The sequence below is a fragment of the Ochotona curzoniae genome, unplaced genomic scaffold (genome assembly GCF_017591425.1).
Source record: "Ochotona curzoniae isolate NIBS_2020 unplaced genomic scaffold, NIBS_Ocur_1.0 contig_4105, whole genome shotgun sequence".
Lineage (NCBI taxonomy): Eukaryota > Metazoa > Chordata > Mammalia > Lagomorpha > Ochotonidae > Ochotona > Ochotona curzoniae.
Window position 1 is genome coordinate 7,181,702 of NW_024466129.1, and position 23,473 is coordinate 7,205,174.

At 45.0% G+C, this 23,473-nt stretch overlaps 1 protein-coding gene and 1 long non-coding RNA gene across 4 annotated transcripts in view; both read left to right on the top strand.

Annotated features, from left to right (window-relative positions):
- The window catches only part of XPR1 (xenotropic and polytropic retrovirus receptor 1), a 186,397-nt gene that overhangs the window by 45,218 nt on the left and 117,706 nt on the right, over window positions 1-23,473 (top strand). The gene's annotated exons all lie outside the window — the stretch shown is intronic.
- LOC121159325 lies at window positions 11,915-14,760 on the top strand. The gene is made up of 2 exons (XR_005884340.1): window positions 11,915-13,641; window positions 14,002-14,760. It is a non-coding gene; the product is annotated as an uncharacterized LOC121159325 (long non-coding RNA).

Sequence of the window (23,473 nt, forward strand, 5' to 3'; positions counted from 1 at the left end):
CTGTCCTCTGTCTTTTCTTGGTTAGGGTTCTGAGTCCGGTTTTTCGATTGGGAAGGGCCTGGCACAGTCCATCGCCCCAATCAGCTGGTGGTTGCAATTGCTGGGTTGGTTCTGTTTTCAGCCCCGCCTTCCACTGGAACCAATGGGTGTTGCAGTCAAGCCTGGTTCTGCCCAGCACATATTCGGCCCTCACATAAACCAGTGGGAGCTGCAGCATAGTTGGAGCGACCCATAATAACCCCCACCAGGCCCACCCCCTACCCTGGTTTGCCAGTATGTGTAGCAGACTACTGCAGTCTGTACAGCTCCATTTAAGGCAGGTTAATATGACTATCTGATTTTCCAAAACTGAGTGACTAGAGGCAGTGAAGAACGGTCATTGATTAGTGTATTTATTCTATATGCGCAGAATAACCTCCTCAAATCTGTTAGTAGGTTTTGTTGAAAAGAGTTTGGTTTAGGGTCTCTGCTGATTTAACTTGGTTAGCAGCTGTGTTACAGTCTCCCAGAGCTCCTTAGAATTCAGCTCTTAGTGGCATTGAAGATGAAAGTATTCTTGTAAATTATTCATTTTGATTATATGCTTCAGTGGACAGGGTCCTCTTCAGGAGTCCTCTGTCTTACCTCTGTCTCTAGCTCTTTGTTGTTTTAACACATGTGAGCTTGCTTTTGAAAATTCTGGAGAATAGAGCACTGAATTGTATTTTTTAAATTCATGAAGCGGTATTTTATCTGCCTATCTTTATCTGTCTATCATTAATGTCAAATATGTGCATTTATAACACACTACTTTTCCATATGTTCCCCAGCTTTCACTTTATCCTATATCCTTATCTCTATTTTTTTTTTAATTATAAAAGAGATTTATGTAACTCACAGTATTGGCAGCTTAGGTCCAAAGTTGATATCCCCATTGGTTTGGCGTTTGTAAGGGTGGTGGATGGCCATGACAGAGAGCGTAGAGGAGACATCATATGGCCAGCCAAGTAACAGGGATTTAAAACAAAAAGCCTTCACCTTGGTCTTCTGACTTAGAAATAAGGGCATTTAATATTTGTCTAGTTTGCTGCACTTCCCACTGGTCAGTGGCTGGGAAGCAGCTTTCTGTTAGTTGTCAGGATGCTGCCTTTATCAGCTATTTTACCCCCCTCCCCCCTTGTTTTTAAAAAATGTATCTTATTTGAAATACATAGCAACACAGGGAGAGGGAGAGAGAGGAAAGTGGGCTGGAAGGGAGGAGAGAGGGAGAGAGAAAGAGAGAGGAGAAGAGAGATTGATCCGTTTCACTTTACAATCGTTACAGTAGCCTGGGTTAGTCCATGCTGAAGCCAGGAGCTGGGGCTCCGTCCTGGTCTCCAACATGGTCCCAGGCACTTGAGCCATCTAGTGCTGTCCTCCCAGGCACGCTGGCAGAAGCACATTTGGAAGTGGAATAGCTGGAACTTGAGCCAGCTCGCCCACCTGGGATGCTGGTGTGGCAAGCGGCTGTGTAGCCTCCTGTGCCACAGTGCTAGCCTCCCAGATACTGTTTCGTCGAAGTGTATAATGTTGAATGAGAAGAGTATATATACCAGGCACAATCGGTGAGTTTAACCCTCAGAATGAAATGCTTGATCTAGATGCCCGTTTACCCACTGCAATCTTTTTTGAGATCCATTAAAGAAGTGTAGGGATGGGCATTGTGACCCAGTAGATTAGGCTGCTGGTTGTAACGCTTGTGTCCCATTTCCTGGTGCTTGATTTGAGTCCTCATTGCTTGGCTTAGGATTCAGCTTCCTGCTAACGCGTCCTGGCAGGCGCAGGTGATGGTTGAAGTGCCTGGGCTCCTACCTTGCAGACAGGACATCTTAGTGGAATTCTAGGCTCCTGACCTTGGCTCAGGCCAGCCCTGATTGGCGTAGAGTGTTTGGAGAGTAAACCAGCAGCTGAGTGATCAATTTATTTTCGTTCATTCTTTTTTTTTCTCTCATAGAATGGAACAAACATAAAGAACATGTATGGCCAGGTGTATAGAGGTTGAGACAAGAGCCTAGCCAGCAAGATAATTGTCATCTCTTTAAGAATGATGTATTTTACCCATCATTAGTGTGCTTTAGAAGTGATGAGACAAGGGATTCGGCACAGGGTGTAATAATGCTATTTTGGAAACCTACATCTCATGCAGGAGTGCCTGGGTTTGAATCCTGGCCCTGTTTCCAATTCCAGTCTTCTGTAAATTTCTGCCCTGGAAGGAAGCAGGGTTGTAAACCCTGCATTGTGGGCATTTGCAGGCATGAACCAGTGGATGAAAGATCTCTCTCCCTTTCTATGTTTTCCTGTCTCTCTCTCTCTCTCTTAATTGAAATAAAGAGAAGATCATAAAGAAGTGATTTGTAGGGTCCAGTGTTGTAACCTAGTGGCTAAAGTCCTCGCCTTGGATGCACTGGAATCTAATAGGTGCCAGTTTGTGTTCTGGTGGCCCTGCTTCCCATCCAGCTCCCTGCTTGTGGCCTGGGAAAGCAGCTGAGGATGGTCCAAAGCTTTGGGACCCTGCATCCTCATGGGAGACCCTGAAGAGGTTCCTGACTCCTGGCTTTGGATGGGCTCAGTTCAACTTCATTGCAGCCACTTGGGGAGTGAATCAACTAAAGGAAGATCTTCTTCTCTGTCTCCCCTCCTCTCTGTATATCTGACTTTCCAATAAAAATAAATAAATCTTTTTAAAAAAGTGATTTGTAGTCAGTGATTTGTAATAGAATTGGATGGGAAATGGAGCAAGCAGGACACTAAGTTACACCCATATGTAATAGTGGCATCACAGTTTGAAGTGTAGCTCAGGACGCCATGCTTTACTGATCTTGGAAAGTCTTTCCTTGTGCTCTTTAGTTAAGGCCACCTTAAGCGATTAGTGAAGAAAGAGCACTGACAAAGTAGAAGAAAGCGTAAGAAGTGGTGATTGGAGGGGCCAGTGTGCTAACTTAGGTCAAGCTGTGCCCTGTGGTCCTGGCATCCCACATGGGTGCCAGTTAGAGTTGTGGCTGCTGCACTTTAGATCAGTTCCCTGCTAATGTGTCTGGGAAAGCAGCAAGGAATGGCCTAAAAAGTGCTTGGGCTCCTGCACTCAGGTACATAAAATTAAAATTTGCTCCTTCAGAAAGGAAAATTTGTGCCCTAAATATCATTTAACGTAGTTAACAGCTCCTAATTACTTGAAGCATTACGAAGAGGGAAGATGCAGTCAGTAATGTGTAAGTAGCTGATCGCTGGCACTGCTGTGAGTGCTTCCTGGCTGACATAGCTGAGAGTCCCAAGCTGGGACCTGGTGCAAGAATGAGAGCAGGAATTTTTAAAGAGGAAGAGTGAGAACACGTTTGGAGGTGAATGTGGGCAAGCTGGCAAGGAAAGGGAGGGAGGAAGGAATGGAGAAACAGAGAGAGAAATGAGAATGTTTTTATTTTGTGGACCCCTTCCTCGGGTAGGAATGGTGTCCTGCTTGAATATACAAAGGGTGGAGTGTGGGCAGACAAGGGAAGTTTTCATGGAGTCTCCGTGTGCTTGTCATGGCATCTTCTCGCTAGAGACTTAGGTGTGTATCACGGAAAAGCAGGTGGGCGTGCAAGGAGATGGAGTCAGGGTGTAGAGCCAGTCAGTCACAGGAAATCCTCCAGCTCCTGGGTCCCCTCAGGGACTCCCCATCTCTGGCTGCTCTAACAGTAACAGAACTGATGGTTAGAACAACAGAGGATGATTCTCATGAGTCTTGAACCCAGAAATATGAAATCATGATTTTTGCTGGACCACACTCGTGGAGTTTTGGGAGAGAATTTGTGCGTGTTTCCTGTCGTTTCTGGAGGTGGTTGGCTTCTTGGCCTCTGACCCCTGATCTCCAGTCTCCGCCTCTTCCCTTTGCCATGTGCTCTGTGCCCCGTGTGACTCTAAGGGTGTCTGCCTTGGGGTTTACGTCTGCCTGGGTAATCCGGGATGTTCACAAGAGTCTAGATTACCTTGCCAAGAGAGGTTTCCCCAGTTAGGATAACATCACAGGTTCTGATGCAGGTACGAAATGCTTTAAAGCCTAGATTTTTAGTAAGTACGCTTTGTTCTTGCTGAGAAGGTGACACTGTGATGATTCTTAGGTTGGAATAATGTTCTGAGTGGCAACCACAAATAAACCTCTTTGGGATTAGAGTGTTGGGGGTAGGGAATCTATTTATATTGATTAAAATTTCATTTTCTTAGTTGAAGGTTGAGAAGTGAAACATTGTTTATCACCTAGGAGACTGAATGTCAGTTTCTGGCTCCTAATGAGAAATTGACCAGGGATATGCTTGTTACAAGAGGTGTAGTCAGTGAGATTGGAAAAGGAAATTGAATTTATAGTGGTGGGTTATCACGTGCAATTAATTTTGAATATACACTAGAGGCACATGAATCTTTTAGATTGAGATGTCTGTGCTCTGAAAGAAGGCGTTGGTAACCTAGTATGATTAGAAATATTTGAGCTTCTGTTTTTGCACAATTGCTCTGCAGTGCCAAAATATGGATTTATTAGGCTTTTTGCAGCATTCTTTCAATTGCTTATTGATTACAATAAGAAACTGATTTTGTGAATCCTTTGTAAAGGACAGGCCAGAGTAAGAAAATTTATATATTTTTATATTGGTTTTGTTTCTACTTTCTGCAGTAGATCTCTAGTATGTTAACAAACCAGTGTATCATCATCTTTCTAAAAGATACAGATAATTTCTCCTGAAGGAAAAATAAGGTGTGATTTACCTTTGATGTGGTAAATAAATTTGCAACAGAGAGAAGATTTTAACCATAGAAAAATAATACAGTACACTTGCACTAGGTGGAGACCCCAAAGGCCAGTTTACTCGCAATAGCCAGGAAAGTCTCTTTGTAAAGAAGTAGAAAGGAAGTGATAAATGGGCGAGATGGGATTTGAGTTGGAGCTTGCAGTAGAGTTAAGGAGCTGAAGGCTTTCCAGGCACAGAGAAGCAATAGAACAAAACCAAGGGCTGCAAACACATGAGGCATTCAGGGCAGAGTTAATAGGATGCTTTAAATGATGCAGAGGGTTTTTAGAAGAGAATAATGAGTTGTAAGAATGAGACCAGATTTCCAAAGTGTTTAAATAAATCAAAATTACTATTTTATTTGGTATGTAGATCAACATTTGGGGCTATAAGCTTCATGCAGATCGAAATCAGAGACTTTTCTGGTTTGTTCTTGCACACTGGCTTGGTGCTGTTTTGAAGAGATTTCACCCAGAAGTCCAGAGGAATGCAGACTTCTGGCATTGCTGAGCCTCCAGCTCGGTGTTACCATGTGAATCTCATGGTTGTGTCCTCTTTGATGTTGGGGTCCCCAGGTGTGTGCCAGCAATAGTTAGAAACATGCTCTCTCAAGAATATTGGAAAAAGTGGATTCACAATTTTTAACTTGCTACATGGTCCTGAGTATTTTTTTATAGGTAAAATTAATGTGATATAAAATTTACCATTTAAAGTGTACTGAAATTCAGTGGTGTTCACTGAATGTTCACAGTCCTGTGCAATTGCTACCTTGATCAAGACATAAAAGCATTTTTTTTAAAGATTTATTTTGTTTTTATTTGAAAGGCAGAGTTACGGAGACGGTGAGAGACACAGAGGGATCTTCCATTTGCTGGTTCACTTGCTAAATGCTCGTGACAGCCAGAGCTGAGCTGAACCAAAGCCAAGAGCCCGAGGGGTCTTCCATGTCTCTCATGGAGGCGCAAGGGCCAAGAACTTGAATCATCCTGCGCTGCTTTCCCAGGCCATAAGCAGGCAGCAGGATGGGAAGTAGAGCATCTGGGATATGAACTGATGCCTATATAGGATGCTGGCACCTCATGTGGTGGCTTGGTCTAGTAAAGCATGGCGCTAGCCCCACAGAAACATTTTTATTTAAGCTAAAAATAAAATTTATAGTGAAGCAATTTCTTGGTATATGTTTTTGCCTGGTAGTTTTTGCAGTCTGTGTCACTTATAGAAATGTTTTTAAAAATCGTTGCTTGCATTAAGATTTGTAATGTAGATGTGTCTACATCTAATATGGGCTGCTCCACTTCTGATCTAGCTCCCTGCCTGGGATTAGGTGAAGCCAGAACACACTGATATGGGTGGCCTTGTTGAAAACAGTGGCTTAACCTGCTGTACAGTAACCATGTTCTCCCCATTTCCCTTTCTGTGTTTAACTGAATCCAACAAACCTACACTGTGTTTATGGGAGACATAGTCATAGAAAGGAAACATTGTTTGTGGGAAACATTGTTGTAAGCATAAATTCTAGGCATTTGTGCTCTTTATTTTTACATTTTTAATATTGTTTACATGGTTAAGTGAGATACATCACATGCGGATCTCTGATTAGGGTGGGGATGGTTGAGGCAGGGAGGAAGGTGAGTGGGACAAATGTCCCCCCCCTTTAATCTCCTGTGTCCACAGGGAAGACAGGAAAGGGGACTGTACTTGCTGTCTAACTGCATCAGCACCCAGGGATGGGGAGTCATTTGATTTCCAGACTCCCATGTGAGGAAGAGTGTTAGGAGGGTGTTACTTGAGTGGTTTTGATAGCCCTGAGACATTGTCAGCTCAGTGCACCAGTGTTGAGAAAATCTTTCCAAGGTCTGTTGGCTGACCAAGTCTACCTTATTGCATCCAGAGACCTAAAGGGACAAAGTTTGACCAAAAGAGTTGTCCAACCTGTTCTGCTTTCCATCCTCTGACAAGGCAGTTGACATCCCCTTCTGGCCTAATGAACTGGCTGTCATGTCATCTGTATGCATCTGGGTATGCTGTCCACTGCACAGACATCAGCTCCTGAGGCAGCCAGTACCAATCCATGCACTTCAAGTCAGACCACTTAGTGTGTGAAATTCCCTGTGGCTGGGGTCTGAGTCCAGTGATCTAGGTGAGTAGTTCTGACTCACTGGCCATACCTGTTCTGGCTCTCATCAGTGGATGCTACAGCCTTGCTTAGCCTACCGTAGCCTGGTCTGTCCCTGGACCTGGTCAATGCAAGTGCTGAGGAGTGCCATATCCTTGCCTGGCTTGGCGTTCCCCAAGTCCTGTCTAGAGCTGCAGCTTTGAAGGGGAGTTCTCCATGTTCCCCTATCAGGCCTCCTCCAAGCTCCACGTCTCATGCCTGCTGGTGTGTGCTATGCCCCTAGATGGTATGTTTGCCCTCAGTTCTGTCCTTTGCATTACCAGTAGGTGCTGCAACCTGGTCTAGTCTGGCCTCCTCCCTTCCCTAGCTCCCACTAGTGTCTGAGTTTTACTATCTAACCTGGCTCAGCCCATCACCACTCCCAGCTCTTGCAAAAACTGGTAGGAGCTGCGGTCCCAAAGAGGCAAACCCGTATGATTGCTAGAGAGTCTCCTTCTGGATCCAGTTTTCTCATGTTCTGGTGGGTGCTACAGCCCAGCTTGATGTGGCCCACTCGCTGTTCCAACACTCATGCAACCTAGCCCAGCCACACATTGCCCCCAGCCCCACCTTTGTGTCCACCAGGGGGCCAAGGTGATTTAGCCCAGCCTAGGGTGGGTGTGTTGACCTGACCCAGACATACCACCTGGTTTCCCCTCTCTGTATCACTTAGCTCCCTTGTCTGTCAGTGAGTGCAATGGTCTGGTCAGTGGAAGATCCCGGAAGTCATTTCTCCCCTGTCAAATATGCTCTCAGTTGCTCACACTCCAGCATGTCCTCAGATCCCCATCCCTGGGCAATCTTCAGCCTCCCTCCCCCACTTGGGGCTGGAATGGCAGGTCCTGGTCTGGAGTTCCTCACCTTCCGTATTTGTGTGTGTGTATTTTTTTTTTTAAAGAATAGGTAGCTATGCTGGCACACTGGTATAGTCAACACAGATTTGGCACTAACCAGGCCCAGGATGCCCACCAGCTGCTGGCTGCTTTTCTCCCAGCAGCATAGTACTTGCCTAGATACAATGCAGCCTGGGCAGTTGCCTACAGCTAGGGAGAGTGTAGGCATTTGTGAAGTTTTTAGATTTTAGCTATTGTATATTAGAAAGGAGACTTTTCCACTGTTCTGCTAATTCTCATTGATATGTTTAGTTACCGTTTACTGTTGTATTTTTTTCCATGATTTTCTATTCTGTCCTGTGGTGAGAGTGTTGATGCTGAAGCAGTAACATGATGCAGTGGTATTTCTAATTAATGTTTCTTATTTAGGTCTTTTAGAACTTGTAATGAGAAATTTGAATAAATTTAAATAAGACAATTAGGTCAAATTAATTTAGACAGGCAAAACAAACCCTTTAAGGCGTTACGTTTGGTCATTATGATACTGTTTTAAGTATAATAAAAATGAAATGTAATTGCATATGCATTACAAATATGAGTTTTCAGAATTATGAGGTGGATAGAATTACTAACCAGGAGTGCTTCTGGATAGCAGCTTCAGACTTGGGCAGTACCATGTCTTATGTGACTGGTTCTGGAGAAATGTCTGATTTCCTGCATTTCTCAGATTTAATCAGCAGAGATTTCTCTTCCTTTCTTTCTCTCTAGTAGTTCTGTCTTTCAAATAAAAATTAACAGATAAAGTCAGAGCAGCAGTTTGCCCCACTGTGTGTTTGACAGTACAGGGGTGTGCCTCAGCGCAGCATTTACAATGCCACTGGAGACACTCCCATCTGCTGATGGATTTATTCATCTTTGGAAGGCAGAATTTTAGAGAGACAGAGAGGGAGGGAGGGAAAAAAGAGAGAAAGAGGAAGGAAGGAAGGAAGAAAGAAAGAAAGGAAGGAAGGAAGGAAGAAAGAAAGAAAGAAGGAAGAGGAAGAAAACTCTTGCATCTGCTTCCGCTGGCTCAGCTTTGACACATGCGTTCCACGGTCAGACCATGAAACTTGCAAATCCCTCCATGGTTGGGGTTCTGAGTGGAGCAGTTTAGTTGGAGGGATCCCCAGAGAAACTTCATCTGAGGTGATCCCAGACCTAATTTTTGTGTGTGCATGCCAGTACAAGGTCTGGCACCCTCTCTTTCCCAAATTTACCTTTGTGCACACTGTTAGTTGCAATTGCTGATAAGTTTTGTCTCTATCCCTATCTTCTATGCAAACTAATGGTTATTGCCGTCTAGCCCGATGTTGCCCACCAAGCACTCAGACTCCAGGCAAACTAGTGTGAGTTGCAGCCTAGATGAGGTGACCCACAGTAAGCCCCACCAGGATTGCCCCATGCCCTGGTTCCTGTGCTTGCCAGTATGTTCAGGAGACTCATCCTGTCTGTCCCACATCCCATTCAGCCGTCATAGGTGTCAGTGGGCACTGAAGCCTAGTTGAACCCAACCAGCCCCACTATCCATTGCACACACATGCTGGAGGGTGCCACTCTCTGTCTAGCCATGCCTGTCCCAGTGCTGGTTCTCAGTCTCACCAGTCGGAGTGGCAACCCAAGAGGAAGGTGCCTACAGTTTTCCTCCTCGGCCTGCTCCTTTTCCTGGATCTTGCCCTCTCCACGTGGTACTGCAGTTTAACTTGAGAGTTTTCTCCCTGTGCCAGGGCTGATGCTGGGACAAATTCCAACCAAATTCAAAACCAGCCCACACCTGCTCTGGCTTAAGCCTGTACCAGTAGGTACAGTCCCCCTAGCCTGGCTTGTCCCTGATGAGCTTACATGAAGACCTATGGGTGTTGTAGCCCTGGTCAGCCAGGTCTGGCCCCAATCCCAGCTCTCACGCTTACCAGTGGGCATAGTGGCCCAGCAGGGCTTCTCACTGCAGCCCCCTTTGTGGGTTTTCCTACTTTCTCTGGGGTCTCAGATGTATGTGCTGGTTGGGTGCTGTAGCCTAGTTCGGTATTGCCCACCTCACCTCGACATTTGTCAGTGGGTGCTGTAGCCCTTCCTGGTTGGCTCTGCCGCAGTTCCAGCTCATGGTGGTGGGGCCTACAGCCTGGCTCAGCCGAGCCAGCCCTCAGTCCTGGCCCTAGTGTGACATGGTTGGTATTGTGGCCTGACCTGGCCTGACCCACACACCATTCTGGCTGTTGGGTTTGTCATTGGTGATATGAACTGATGCAGCCTGTCTTGCCCCAGACCTGAGCCAAAGGTAAACCCAAAGGTAAACCCATGGGTTATGTAAGCAGTCCTGGTTTCGGCTGCTTCCTAGATATCATGGTTCTTTCTCTTTCTTTCTTTCTTTTTTTTTTTTTTTAAGATTTATTTATTTATTGGAAAGTCACATATACAGAGAGGAGAAAAGACAGAGAGGAAGATCTTCAATCCGATGATTCACGCCCCAAGTGAGTGCAACAGCTGATGCTGTGCCGATCTGAAGCCAGGATCCAGGAACTTCTTCCGGGTATCCCACATGGGCGCAGGGTCCCAAGGTTGGGCCATCCTCGACTGCTTTCCCGGGCCACAGGCAGGGAGCTGGATGGGAAGTGGAGCTGCTGGGATTAGAACTGGCGCGCATATGGGATCCCGGCGTGTTTAAGGTGAGGACTTTAGCAGCTAGGCCACGCCACCAGGCCCGATATTGTGGTTCTTATGCTCAGCTGCAGGGACTGTGTCCCGACAGAGGAGTTGCTAAGCTCCTCCATTAGAACCTCTCCCAGTACCAGATCTTGTGCACATTGGTGGGTCCGTGGGCCAACCCTACTTAGTTCACCTTGGTTTCTAGCAAGAACAGTGACGTTTCCTGACAGGCCCTCATCCATTCCGGTTCTTATTGTTGGGTACTACAGCCTAGCCCAGCCTGGTCCATACCCAGGCACAGCTCACACATGGCTCAACAAGGACATAGACATAGCCCAGTCCATCCTACACCCATGCTGTTTCTCATGAGCTCCAGCGGGTGCTGTAGTCTATCCCAGTCTTGCATGCCCCAGACCCAGTCCACACAACAATGCTGAGGGAGACTGCAGCCATGTCCAGACCAAACTGTACCCTCCACTGTTGCCCCTGCACTCACCAGTGGGAGCCACAAGCAAGGTTGGGTGTCCCCTGAGTTCCCCAACAAGGCCTGATCCCAGCCACAGATCCCGTATGTGCCAGTGGTTTCTCTGACCAGGTTGGCATAGCCCCTTCCCTCTAGGCCTTTGCCTTAGATACTGCATCCTGACCTGGCCCAGCCGGCCCCCAGTCCCAACTCTGCTTGCGGGTACTGCAGCCTGGCCCTGCTCAGTCTGCTCTCATTCCTGGCTCATGCAAACCAGTAGGTGTGGCAGCCTAGCCTGGCATGACCTGTGCTCCAGTCTGGTGTTTGTACTTGCCAGTGTGCTATGATTTCCTCAGCCCTGCTATTTTGCCCCCTTCCAAAACCAATTCATACACTTGCTGATGGACGGAGCAGCCCCAGAGCCTATGGAACTAAATCATACAACTAAATAAAATGTTTATAAATGTAAAAAAAATATTTCTCCTCATTGGCAAGGTAGATTTACGGAGAGATAGAGAGACAGAGAGAAAGATCCACCTGCTGGCTCACTCCCCAAGTGGCTGCGGTGGCTGGAGCTGAGCCAGTGCCAGGAACTAGGAGCTTCTTTTTTTTTTTTTTTTCAGATTAAAAAAATGTTTTACTGGAAAGTCAGATTTACAAAGAGAAGGAAGAGACAGATCTTCTGTCTGTTGGTTCACTAGAGGCCTGCGCTGAGTTAATCTGAAGCCAGGAGCCAGGAACTTCCTTCAATTTCCATCATAGTTGCAGGGTTCCAAGGCTTTAGGCCATCCTTTGCTGTTTTCCCAGGCCACAAGCAGGGAGCTGGATGGGTTGTGGGGCAATTGGGACACAAACCACTCCTGTATGGGATCCCTGCGTTTAAGGAGGAGACTTTAGGAACTAGCATACCACACTGGCCTACCAGGAGCTTCTTTTGGTTCTCCCATGTGGCATTGGGTCCTCCAGTGCTTCAGGCAGGGAGCTGGATGGGACGTGGAACAGTGGAGATATACTGGTGCCCATATGGGATCCTGGTGCTTGAAGGGGGAGGATTAGCCGATTGGACTATTGTTCTGGGTCCTATTTTCTTTGTCTGCTAACTATGTGAGGTGTGATTCTAAGGTTACTTTTCTTTCCATCTTCTAAGGTAAGGGCTGTGTGGGAGTTGTGGTTAGGAGCTTGGGGAAGCAGAAATGTAATTTGGGGGCAAGGTTGATTTAAGGACAGAAGGCTGTAGTGGGTACCAGGTCTTAGTGCCATGCAGACCTATTCATGGTTGTCTTTAGAGACCATTTTTGCTACTTCCCTTTACAATGAGAAGGAAGAAATGAATTACATGTTGCTTTACTAAGATAGATGTACTAATGGAGCTAACAGTATTTTCCATATGAATTAGCGCAAGGTTTTTCTGTGCATTTTGAATGTCACTTGTTTATTTTTAACTCTATGGGCAAATATAACTCTATATTTCTTCAAGATAAAGTCCCAGTTCCGTAACTGTGAAACACTGATGAAAATCAAAGGTCTTTTTTGATCAGATTATTTGAGGTTCAAATAAATCTTTATGATCACTGTCAGCACTTTAAATGTGTTCTTTGGAGAATCTAGTTACTTTTTGATTTTCTATGTGTTTGTTCTGTGTTTTGGGATGGACTTTTTCTTAAGCATCTGACAAACTCTTTTAGGAAACAGCTAAATGATCTATGCTTTCCTTGTCTTTGTCTGAAACTGTTTCTTCCAGTACTGATTTTATTATTTTTGTTTTGCTTGTCACTTTAGCTGAAGAATTCTTTAAACGTAGAGCTTGATATGTTTGATTTTCTATTGGTGCTTTATTTTCTTTTTAAAGATTTATTTATGTGAAAGGCCGAGTTACAGAGAGAGAGGAAAAGCTGGATTGAGAAAAAGATCTGTGCCCTGGTTCGCTGCTCAGATGACTGTGGGGCTGGACTAAGCTGCTGTCAGGAGGGCAGTAATCTGTTTGGGCTTAGCACCTGTATGGCTAGGGTCCAGGTACTCATGCCAGATTTTCTGCTTTCCCAGGTACTTCAGCAAAAAGCTGGATCAGAAACAGAGCAGCCCGGGCCTAAGCGTCAGCATTGTGATAGGAGACGCTGGTGTTGAAAGCCATGTTTTAACTTGCTGTGTTCCGTTTCTTATGTAGCTTCTGCCACATAGTGGATGGGACATTAGCATAAGACATTTGAATAAAACTTCACGGTACTATTTTAGCAGATTTGGTTACATCTTAGTTGTGTACTCGGTGCTAATCCTGAATAAAGTGACAGGCAATGCAGAGGGAATTGCAAATCGAACTTTTAAATTAAGTGAACCTACAGATAGCTCTGAGAGTCACTTATACATATATCCTTCAGCATGTTGGAAGATGTGATGGCCAAATGTGCGTAGACAGACATTATGAGCAAATGATTGATTTGAGTAGATATGAGAGTCATGGTTTATAAACAAAATGAAAAGCAAAGGGACAATGTTTTTCTATGCTGTTGTGTGGAAGAAAAGTATAGACTGATGCTGTGAGGGTAACAGGAGGCCTCCAGTGACATCACTGGCATAAACAAGACTGCCTAAGAGATACGGATGAGTTTATAAAACTGTGTCACATAATGCAATGTAATTAGTAATAGAAAAAAAAAGAGATACAGGATGAGTCAGTGTTAAGTATCAAATGAGAATCTGGCCTTTTGCAGCATGTAGATAATGGATGGGGTTGAGGTTTTTTTTTTTTTTTTTTTTAAAGATTTATTTTTATTATTATTTTTTTATTGGAAAGGCAGATATACAGAGAGGAGAGACAGAGAGGAAGATCTTCCGTCTGATGATTCACTCCCCAAGTGAGCGCAACGGGCCGATACTATGCTGATCCGAAGCCAGGAGCCTCTTCCGGGTCTCCCACGCGGGTGCAGGGTCCCAAAGCTTTGGGCTGTCCTCGACTGCTTTCCCAGGCCACAGGCAGGGAGCTGGAAGGGAAGCGGGGATGCCAGGATTAGAACCGGCGCCCATATGGGATCCCGGACGTGCAAGGCGAGGACCTTTAACCACTTGCGCCACTGCGCTGGGCCCGATGGGGTTGAGTTTTTAATGGCTTTTTATTTGTTGTTCAAAGTTTACTTTTATTTCCTTCTGCATTTAGATTTTTTACTGTTTCTCCAAATGGTTGTAAGCTTAGAACATGACCACAGTACAGCTTAATTCATTACATTTCTTTTGATTTGCCTTGAGGACTTAGTAAATGTAATTGATTTACTTTTTCACTAATTTTGTTTATCAGTAGAGCACCTGCTGGAGTTAGATGACCTTTCTTTTTCACTAAAGGCTAATAATTACCTTTAAATTTCCAAACTTCTTAGGGGATCAGCAAGGGATCAGGCTTAACTTCAGCCCCAGGAGGTCAAAATGTTTTTTAAAAGGGGTGTTGTAGAATAAAGGACAATATAAAAATTTATACGGGTGTTTAACGATAATAACTCCTTAGTGGAGAGATAATGATGCAGTTTGCAAAGTAAAGCCGTGCAGTCCCAGTTTGTTGTTACGGCTATTGCTACAACCATCACTGTGACTTTCCCACCTGTCCCGAACCTTCTCAACCTTCTGGAGAAGTAATGCTTTTGTAAAATAAGAAGTTAGTGTGGAGGCTTTGGGGAGCAACTGTGGGTGTTTATGTTCTTTATTGAGAATTTACTTCCTGTTCTTATTCAGAGAATTTATTGGCAGTGAATGTTGTGTTTCATCAGCTGCATTCCGCTTACTTACTCAGACATGGGATGTGGCTATTATGGCAAGCTACTTTGAATGACTTTTGATTGTTACACTCAGACTTATATTGGGATAAATCCTACTTGGTCATCTCCCCAGTGTGATTTTTGTAGAAGAGTATGTATAGAAGCGTTTTTTTCTTTTTCCTTTAAATGTTAGGTAAAATCTGCCAGTGAAACAATCTGGACCTGTAATTTTCTTTATGAGAGAGTTATTTTTCCTATTTTTCCTAATTATAAGTTCAGTTTTTTTTTTTTTTAGCAAATTTAGTAGAAGATGTTGTATTTATTTACAAAATTTTTTATAAGCTTCTTTACTGTCTCTTTAATGTTTCCAGGGTCTGTAGTTGTATTTCCTCTTTGATTTTGATATTGGTGATTTGTATATTATTTTCTTTTCTGATCAGTATGTTAAAGTTATTATTTCTTTTTAATCAGAGTAGTACGTTCTGGTGTCCTTGATGTATTTGTTTACTTGTTTGTATTTTGTTTGCTTCTGTTCTTGTTCTTTATTTCTTCCCTTCTGTGCTTTTTGGTTTAATTTTTCTCTCATTTCAGAGCTTTTAAAAGTTAAGTTTTTGTCTACTGAAAACTGTGTGGCTTTTTGTTTGGCTGCCAGCCTTAGCCTTCATGTGCAAAGTTCAAGTTCCAGACTTCATGCTTGGCTACCAAACTGGGAAATGTGCAAAGCTAAGTAGCTGCGGTAGGTCAGCTCATCCTGGTCAGATCCTTTCCCTCCTTGGCTTCCTGCTGTTTGCTACAGTGCAGTCAGGGAACCAGATGCATCACCAAGTTTTCTAATGTGTTGCTGTGTGGGTAGTAGCTGTCTTCCAGCTAACCCGTCTTGCCTAGAAGTGTATTCTCCTTAAGCGAGTTATTTTTGAGCATTCAATAATTTATTGCTCCTACTTGTCTAGAAGGATGTTGCAGGTATACAATTTCAAGATGATTTTGCAAACCTGCCATGCTGTATTCGTGGATGATGAAAATGTGTGAGGTGAATAATATGATTAGGGGAAAACTGAAAAATAGTGAATATTTTTGTAGCTAGGTAAGTTTTTATCTGAACTTACACCTCAGAACAACCCAGGGGTTATTGGAAATCTAATTGTATTCCACTTTGTACTTGCACCAGAATATTAGGGGTAGGTGAGATGGAAAATGTTACTTTTAAAAAAAGATTTATTTATTTATTTATTTATTGGAAAGACAGATTCACAGAGAGAGTGCAAGACAGAAAGATCTTCTGTACCTTGGTTCACTCCCCGAATGAGCCAGGAGCTTCTTCTGGGTGGGTCTCCCATGTGGGTGCAGGTCCCAAGGCTTTGGGCCTTCTTCTACAGCCCTCCCAGGCCACAGGCAAGGAGCTGGACGGGAAGTGGAGTCGCTGGGACATGAACTGGTGCCCAGATGGGATGCTGGCACTGCAAGGTGGAGGGTTTAGCCAGTTGAGCTGTTGTGCCGACCCCAGGAAAATGTTACTTTTCAAACATGTTTTTAGAGACTGTGATGAAAAAGTTGTAGGTAAGGATGATGAGTAAAATTAGGTGATGTTTTGGGGTTGAGTCATGCGTACTTGTGATAATTGTGTGCATCTGTTTAAGTTTTGATAGCTTGAGATTGGCCATAATGTGAGTATTTATGCTACAGAAATCAGCAAACATGACAGATGAGTCCACCAGCCTGGAGAACATTTACCAGCACAGCAGTTAAATTTAATGGATTGAGTGGATCTGAAGTTCCAAAAAAAAAATTGTAGGGTAAAAGCCTGGTGTAGTGTGGTTGCAGACTATATGAAAAATACCTGGGAATTAATCTGTTTGGTATGAACCAATGGTAAGATAGCTTCTAAGATTTGTGTGAAGGCAAGGTTGCAGGGAAATCTGTTTTTTTTTTTTTACTATAATCTCTGAGCAAATGCACTCAGACATAAGCAGTCTTTTTTTTTTTTTTACATTTTATTATTATTATTACCATTTTATGATACAGTTCCGTATTCCCTTATCCCTTCCCCAACACCCCCCCCCCCAAGTTCCTCTATATCATTACTAACATATAGTTCTTCATACTCAGTCGTATGTCCATCGTTGCGGGGATGGACAATGGCAGAGAGTCCAGAATCCTATTGTCAAGATATAGTAAACAGTTTCTTTGTAAGTCCATCTTTATCTGGAAACAGAAATGCATACTATACTGCATCCTCACATCTGGATATTAGTCTCCATTTCACAGCTACTGTACATCCCCTTAAATGAAAAGTCATGATACAAAATCAACAGTAGAAAGAAAAATAGAAATTTACAATGCCATGAAGTTAAATGACATGTTACTAGATATGACAGTCTCCATTACACAGCTACTATACATCCGCAGGAAAATCTTAATTGTCAATATGCATAGTAAGTTTTATAGAACCAAAAATTGATACTATTACTATTAGAAATCAGTGCCCTGAACAAAAGCAAAAATAAAAACACAGAAAAGCCCACCAGTGCCCTTTTCTAGAATGAGGTCTTGTCTGCTCTACTGCTGATCCTGCTCCCTGCTATGCGCGTCGGAAGCAGAAGCAGCACTGTGTGGTTGGGTCCCTGCCGCTCATCTGGGAGGTCTGAGTTGAGATCCTGGCTCCTGGGTTTGGCCTGGTCCAGCCAGTGCCTTTGTAACCTTTTGGGAAGTAAAGCAGCTGATGAAAGATTCTCTTTCTTTTTCTTTCCCCATCCCTCTGTTAAATCTGCCTTTCTGCTAAATAAGTAAATAAATAAGTCTTTTATTTTTTTTTTGAAGTGAGCCATCAGTGTATTTGAGTGGTTTCAATCATTCATGTGAAGATTTTAGTCTAAGGAAAATTTAGTGTAGAATATTTGGAGGATATTTCATAATTGTGATAGTGACCAAGAAGTGTAATTATTTTATACAACTGTCTGATAGGAATTGTATCAGTGAATATGAAGTGGTAAATCTTATTAAAAATTTCTCCTTGTTTCCTAAACATTAGATTGATGAAGGTACAATCAAGTTTGACATTGTATGTTTTAAATCTCTTACACAAGTACATAGGAGAGGATATCTACCTTTGAAATCAAATAGATGAGATCAGTGATTCTTACATGTGGTTGCACTTAGACTCACTCAGGTAGCATTCAAAAACCAAAATGCAACCCGGTGATATCTGGACTGTGTACACTGCAGACTGAATCTCAGTTTCAGAGATCAGCTTGTCTTCAGGTCATCATTATACACAGCAGAGGTTGAGAATCACTGAATCGGTTTAACTAATGTGTTTCCCAACTGGGGATTATGGAAAAATTCTGAATATTTAATGGTAGTTCTTTATTTTCCTGGAACCAATTTAAATATTCTGCGCTTATAAAATATATAGAAATCCTAGCATGTATCTAGGTATCCAGGAAATACACAGAAAGAGATTTGCTGTATTTGAGAGCAGATTTTCTGCTTCTGAAAACTCTGGGTAAATGTTTATGTGATGATTCAATCATGCTTAGTGGTGCAATAATTGATTTTTCAATAGGCTTCATATGTAATTAATTGGTTCATATGTAATTTTTTTTTTTTTTTTTTGCTTATAAGGTTTATAGGAAAAGCAAATCGTTAGTATATCACGTTGGATGCTTGGAGCAGAAACCCTTCACAAAGCTGTGTGAATGTCTCCATATGAGAATATTAATATCTAAAGGAAGAGAGAGAATGTTCCTTGTATTTGCTAATAATATACAGTGTTCCCTGTAGCCGTATAATCCCTTGAGATCCATAGTTCAATATCATTAATAATAGTTGTGATTATTTCTTGTTCTTTTTTATGCACTAGTGGGCTGTAGGGAGCATGCCTTTCAGTAATGAATTGATGAATGCAATCCCGATTCCCAGGGGTTTCTTTCCGCTGCCCTCCTCCCAGCATCTTCTCCCTCCTTTTCTTCTTGCTTCCTTCCTTTGTGCCTGCTGCCTGCCTGTCTGTCCCAAGGTCTGTGTCTGTCCTGGCCTGTCTTTTCCCTGACAGTTTCTGCTTATCTGTCTGTTTTCCTAATTGTGTCTCTCTTTTGTGTCTGTGGCTCTCCTGTATCTTCCCGTTTGTCCAAGTGTTTGTTCCTTTCCTCTTCACTTCCGCATCCCTAGGGATCTCCTTTCCTTGATGCTGGGCGTTCCTATTTTCTCGTTTGGTGCTCGTCTGCGGGTTGCCCACGTCTGTCAGTTTGTCTCCCTATTCGGAAATGTGGCTCTTTGCTCTTTCTCTTCCCAGTCATCTTTTTAATCTTCCTTTATGTGTCACTTCTTCCTTGACCATCTGTGTTTCTTCTTTGTCTTTTTACTTTATTGTGCCTACAGACCTAGGTGCCTGTTGTAGAGCCTAGCCTGAATATTGTTCAAACTGTCTTTCTTTCTATCATTTGTTTAAAAAATAAGCAGTTTGAACTTGTGGGTTCTGCAGCCAAGCCCAGTCCGGCCAATCCACCCCAGTTGTAGCTGTGGCGTGAACTGGCAGATGCTGTGGATTAGTTGGAGCAGTCCCTACAAACCCTTACCTGGCCTGCCCCAGCCCAGTCCTTGCACGCAACAGTGAATGCTGAGGCCTAGCCCTGCCCACTCTGCCCCCAGCCCAATCCTTACATGCACCAGTGAATGCTGGGGCCTAGCCCTGCCCGCTCTGCTCCCAGCCCAGTCCTTGCATGCACCAGTGAATGCTGAGGCCTAGCCCTGCCCGCTCTGCCCCCAGCCCAGTCCTTGCATGCACCAATGAATGCAGGGGCCTAGTTGGTGTGATCCTACAAACCCTTACTATATCCACTCCAAGCTCTGGTTCTCGCACATGCTGGGGAGTACTGCATCCTAGTGCAGCCCAGCCCTGCCCCAGTTAGGATTTTTGCATGTACTAGCAGGTGCTATGGCTTAACCTGATCCAACCTGCCCTCAGCCCCAGATTTCATGTGTGCTGGGTGCTGTGGCCTAGCCTAGCCTGGCCCATCCCCTGCCTCTGCTCTCGTGTGTACTGGCTGGTTTTGTTCCTGAGTAGGGGTGTCCCCGAGTATCTTCTGTCATGCCCACCTGCAGCCATGGTTCTCACATGTGTTGTCAGGTTCTGCAGCTCAGCCTAATCTAGCCTTCCCCCATGCCTGACACTCCTGGTGGGTGGCTGTGGTCTAGCTCAGTCTGGCCTGCATCCAAACCCAAGCTCTTGGGTACTGTGGCCTAGCAGAGGTGTCCCCAAACATCTGCTACCAGGCTCACTCCCAGGCCTGGATCTTTTTGAGGGTGCTGCAGCCTACTCAGGTTACCCCCAAAACTCCTACTATACCTGTCCCCGAAGATGACTCTCATGAGCACCAGCAGATGCTGCAACCAAGCCTGGCCTGCTCCACCCCCAGCCCTCGCTCTTGTGCGTGTGGGTGGGTACTTGTGAACTTGTTAACACGTTTGAGTCCCTGCTGGATGGAGTGGTAGTGTCCCAGGCCGGCATGTGTGCCAGAGGATTGGCTCTGGGATCTTGGGTGGGCAGGCAGGGCTCCAGACTGGCACATCCCCCCCCCCCCCAGCAGAAGGCTGGGCCAGGGAATTGCTCAGGGAAGGTGGTATGGGTTTTGTGGGATGGGGAACCACTGAGGTAGTACACTGCAGGTGAGGAATGACTTCTGGGGACTTTCACTGACAACCACTATACTTGCAGGTAACTGAGGAGGCTGAGGCTGAGTGGTTTGGAGGAGGGAAGCTGGAGGACCTTTATGGGTCGGACCAATGCACCTGGCCATGTGGGAGACCTGAGCAGGGTTAGTTAGCATCAACTACCACCAATGGCCACCCACCGACACACTAAAGTAAGGACCAGGGGACTACCTTGCAGGGCTAGATAGATCACAGTACCCACCATTGAGTGTCAGAACAGGAGATGGGTCACATTAGGCTGGGCCATGACACTAACAAGCATGTGAGAGAACCAGGTCTGGGGGCAGATTCTGTGCAGGATATATGGGCTCATCCCTGTGGGATTCTAATATCTGCTGGTTTGTTGAAGAGCTGGGGAGGGTGTTGGGTTGAGGTAGGCATGACCATGGAAACCTCTAACACTCATTGGTACTGAGGTTAGAACCAGCCCATCCATGCTCATTGAAGCTGCAGCACCTGTAGGCACACCCAGGAATAGCATATGGGGGTGCTGGGCCACAGCATCCACTAGCACACACAGGCTGAGACAGAAGGCAAAGACTGTGCTGGGTAAGGGCTCATACTCACTAGCACACATGAGATCTGGGTCTGGGAGTGGACCTGGTCAAAGACCTTAGGAAACTACCCTGGAGGGCCATAGCTCCCTCTGGTGAGCATGTGGGTCAGTGCTGAATGGTGGTCAGGTGGGGCAAGGCAGCTCCACTTGTCAGCAGGTGTGTGGACTGGTTGGCAGGGGTGGGGAGGGCAAGGGTGAGTGGGAACTGGGCAGGGCTGGGTTAAACCTTAGCACACTGTCATGTTCAGGAGCCAGGATGGAGTACAGACCATGCTGGGCTAGGCTGTCACACCTGCTGGTTAGCTTGGAAGCCAGGGATAGAGGCAGTTTGTGCAGGACTGGGCTGCAGCACTGGCCAGTGAGTTAGGACTGGGGGTGGGCTGGGACAAGGAAGACTGCAGCATTTGATGGCAAAGGCCAAGATGGGGAATGGGCTGTGCTGGGATGGGTCAGAGCAACTACCGATTTGCGCAAGATCTGTGGCTGGGAGCAGGTGTGGTTGAGGAGCTAATGGGACACCCTGGCTAGGTTGTGGTTCCCATTGGTAAGCATGAGGGCTGGAATGGGAACAGTGATCTGGGCTGGACATGACTGACTGTACTATACCTTGGCATGGGTGTGGACTGGATCTGGGGAATGCCAGACTGGCAGTTGAACTGAGCTAGGCTGCAGCACCCACTGCTGTGTACAAAAGCCAGATGGGATGTGGCACAGACTGGATCAGTCTGCTGCACTTACCATCATGTGCAGGAACATGGGGGTGGGCCTGATGGGGATTATTGGGGGGTTTTTCTGACTAGGCTGCAGTTTCCACTGGGATGCATGAGGCCTAGAGTTTGGTGAGCAGGGTTGGGCTGGGCCACTGCATTCATTGGTTTGTGTAAGAGATGGGGCTGGAGACAGAGCAGACCCAGCAACTGCGACCACCAGTGTGTGTGTAGACTGATGTATGTGACAGGCTGAGCCAGACCCATATTGGCTGTCACACACAGGAGGTAAGTTGGGTCACTTCAGACAAGGTTTCTTTGGGGGCCCTCCTAACAGAACTGCTGGACTCACAACTCTAAGCACTGGGAGAATCACAGGATCTATGGTCTGATCATGGAGTGCCTGCGTCAGAATCAGGCCTCCTCAGTTGCTTTGAAGATAGTGCAGTAGATATATGGGTTCAGATGCACATGGGGGCTATGGCAGTTCGTTAGGGCCTGCAGAGGACATCTAGTAGCATAGCAGAGGATGGAGGGCAGAAAAAACTGGACAAATCTTCCAGCCAAGCATTAACAACAAGTATCAGGGCCAATGAAGACTCTGAGGTAGACCATGTCAACCAACGGATCCTGGAAGGATTTGTTCATCCATGGATCGGTGAAACTGACAGCATTTCAGAACTGTTGGAACCACTTGAGCAGAACCCTCAGAGCATGCTCCACATCAGGGATCCTGGGATGACGTCGATGGCTGTCCCACATCCCCGGGTACTGAAGTGGTTGGGATGCTGGGTGCAGCTTCTCCCCTTCTCTTCCTCCTTTTCCCAGATACAGGAAGAAGAAAACTGAAATTGGAAACAGTGGTCTCATCCACTTTCCGTTATTCTTTGACCCTTCCTATCCTAATCGTTGAGTTGCATGCATCTCAACTATGTAAATATCATCAAAAATAAGATTTAAAAAGTTTGTCATTCCAATAAAAATCAATCATTATCAAAAGGTATAACATATATATGAGCATACAGTAATGCTACAGGTAAAATTGTTGCAAAGCAAAGAAATTAGTCTTTTGGGAAGATTTCACAAATTTTTAAGTAAAAGTAATTGTTTTTAAAAATTTACTTGAAAGGCAGAGCGATGGAATTGAGGAGAAAGAGAAAAGAGAGAAGCTTGGAGAGAGAAGTGGCAAGGCTATTTCCAGAGCTTTCCTCAGCGTGTTTGCATGAAGCTGACCTGGAGGCAGAATAGTGCGGACTCCGCCCGTAGATCCATACGCTGTCTAAGCAAGTGCCTTCCATGGCGCTGCACACAAATCCTCCCGTCAGACTCACACTTGTTTACTTGGCCTGCAGATGAGTTTACCCAATAGCTTTTTTTTTTTTTTTAAAGATATTTTTATTGCACAGGCGGATATACAGAGAGGAGAGACAGAGAGGAAGATCTTCTGTCCGATGATTCACTCCCCATGCGGCCACAACAGCTACAGCTGAGCCAATCCGAAGCCAGGAGCCTCTTCTGGGTCTCCCATGCGGGTGCAGGGTCCCAAAGCTTTGGGCCGTCCTCGACTGCTTTCCCAGGCCACAGGCAGGGAGCTGGATGGGAAGCAGGGCTGCCGGAATTAGAACCGGTGCCCATATGGGATCCCAGGGCGTGCAAGGCAAGGACTTTAACCACTGCGCCATTGCGTTGGGCCCTACCCAATAGCTTTTTAGCCATGCCTCTAGTATTCTTCAATATTGAACAAGATTATTTGCTTTTGTCTTGAAAATTCAACTTTTTTTAATGAGTTGATTTTTGCCAATGCTCTTTCTTCTTAGAAGGAATGTAATTTTCCTCCTTTATTTGCCAATATAAAT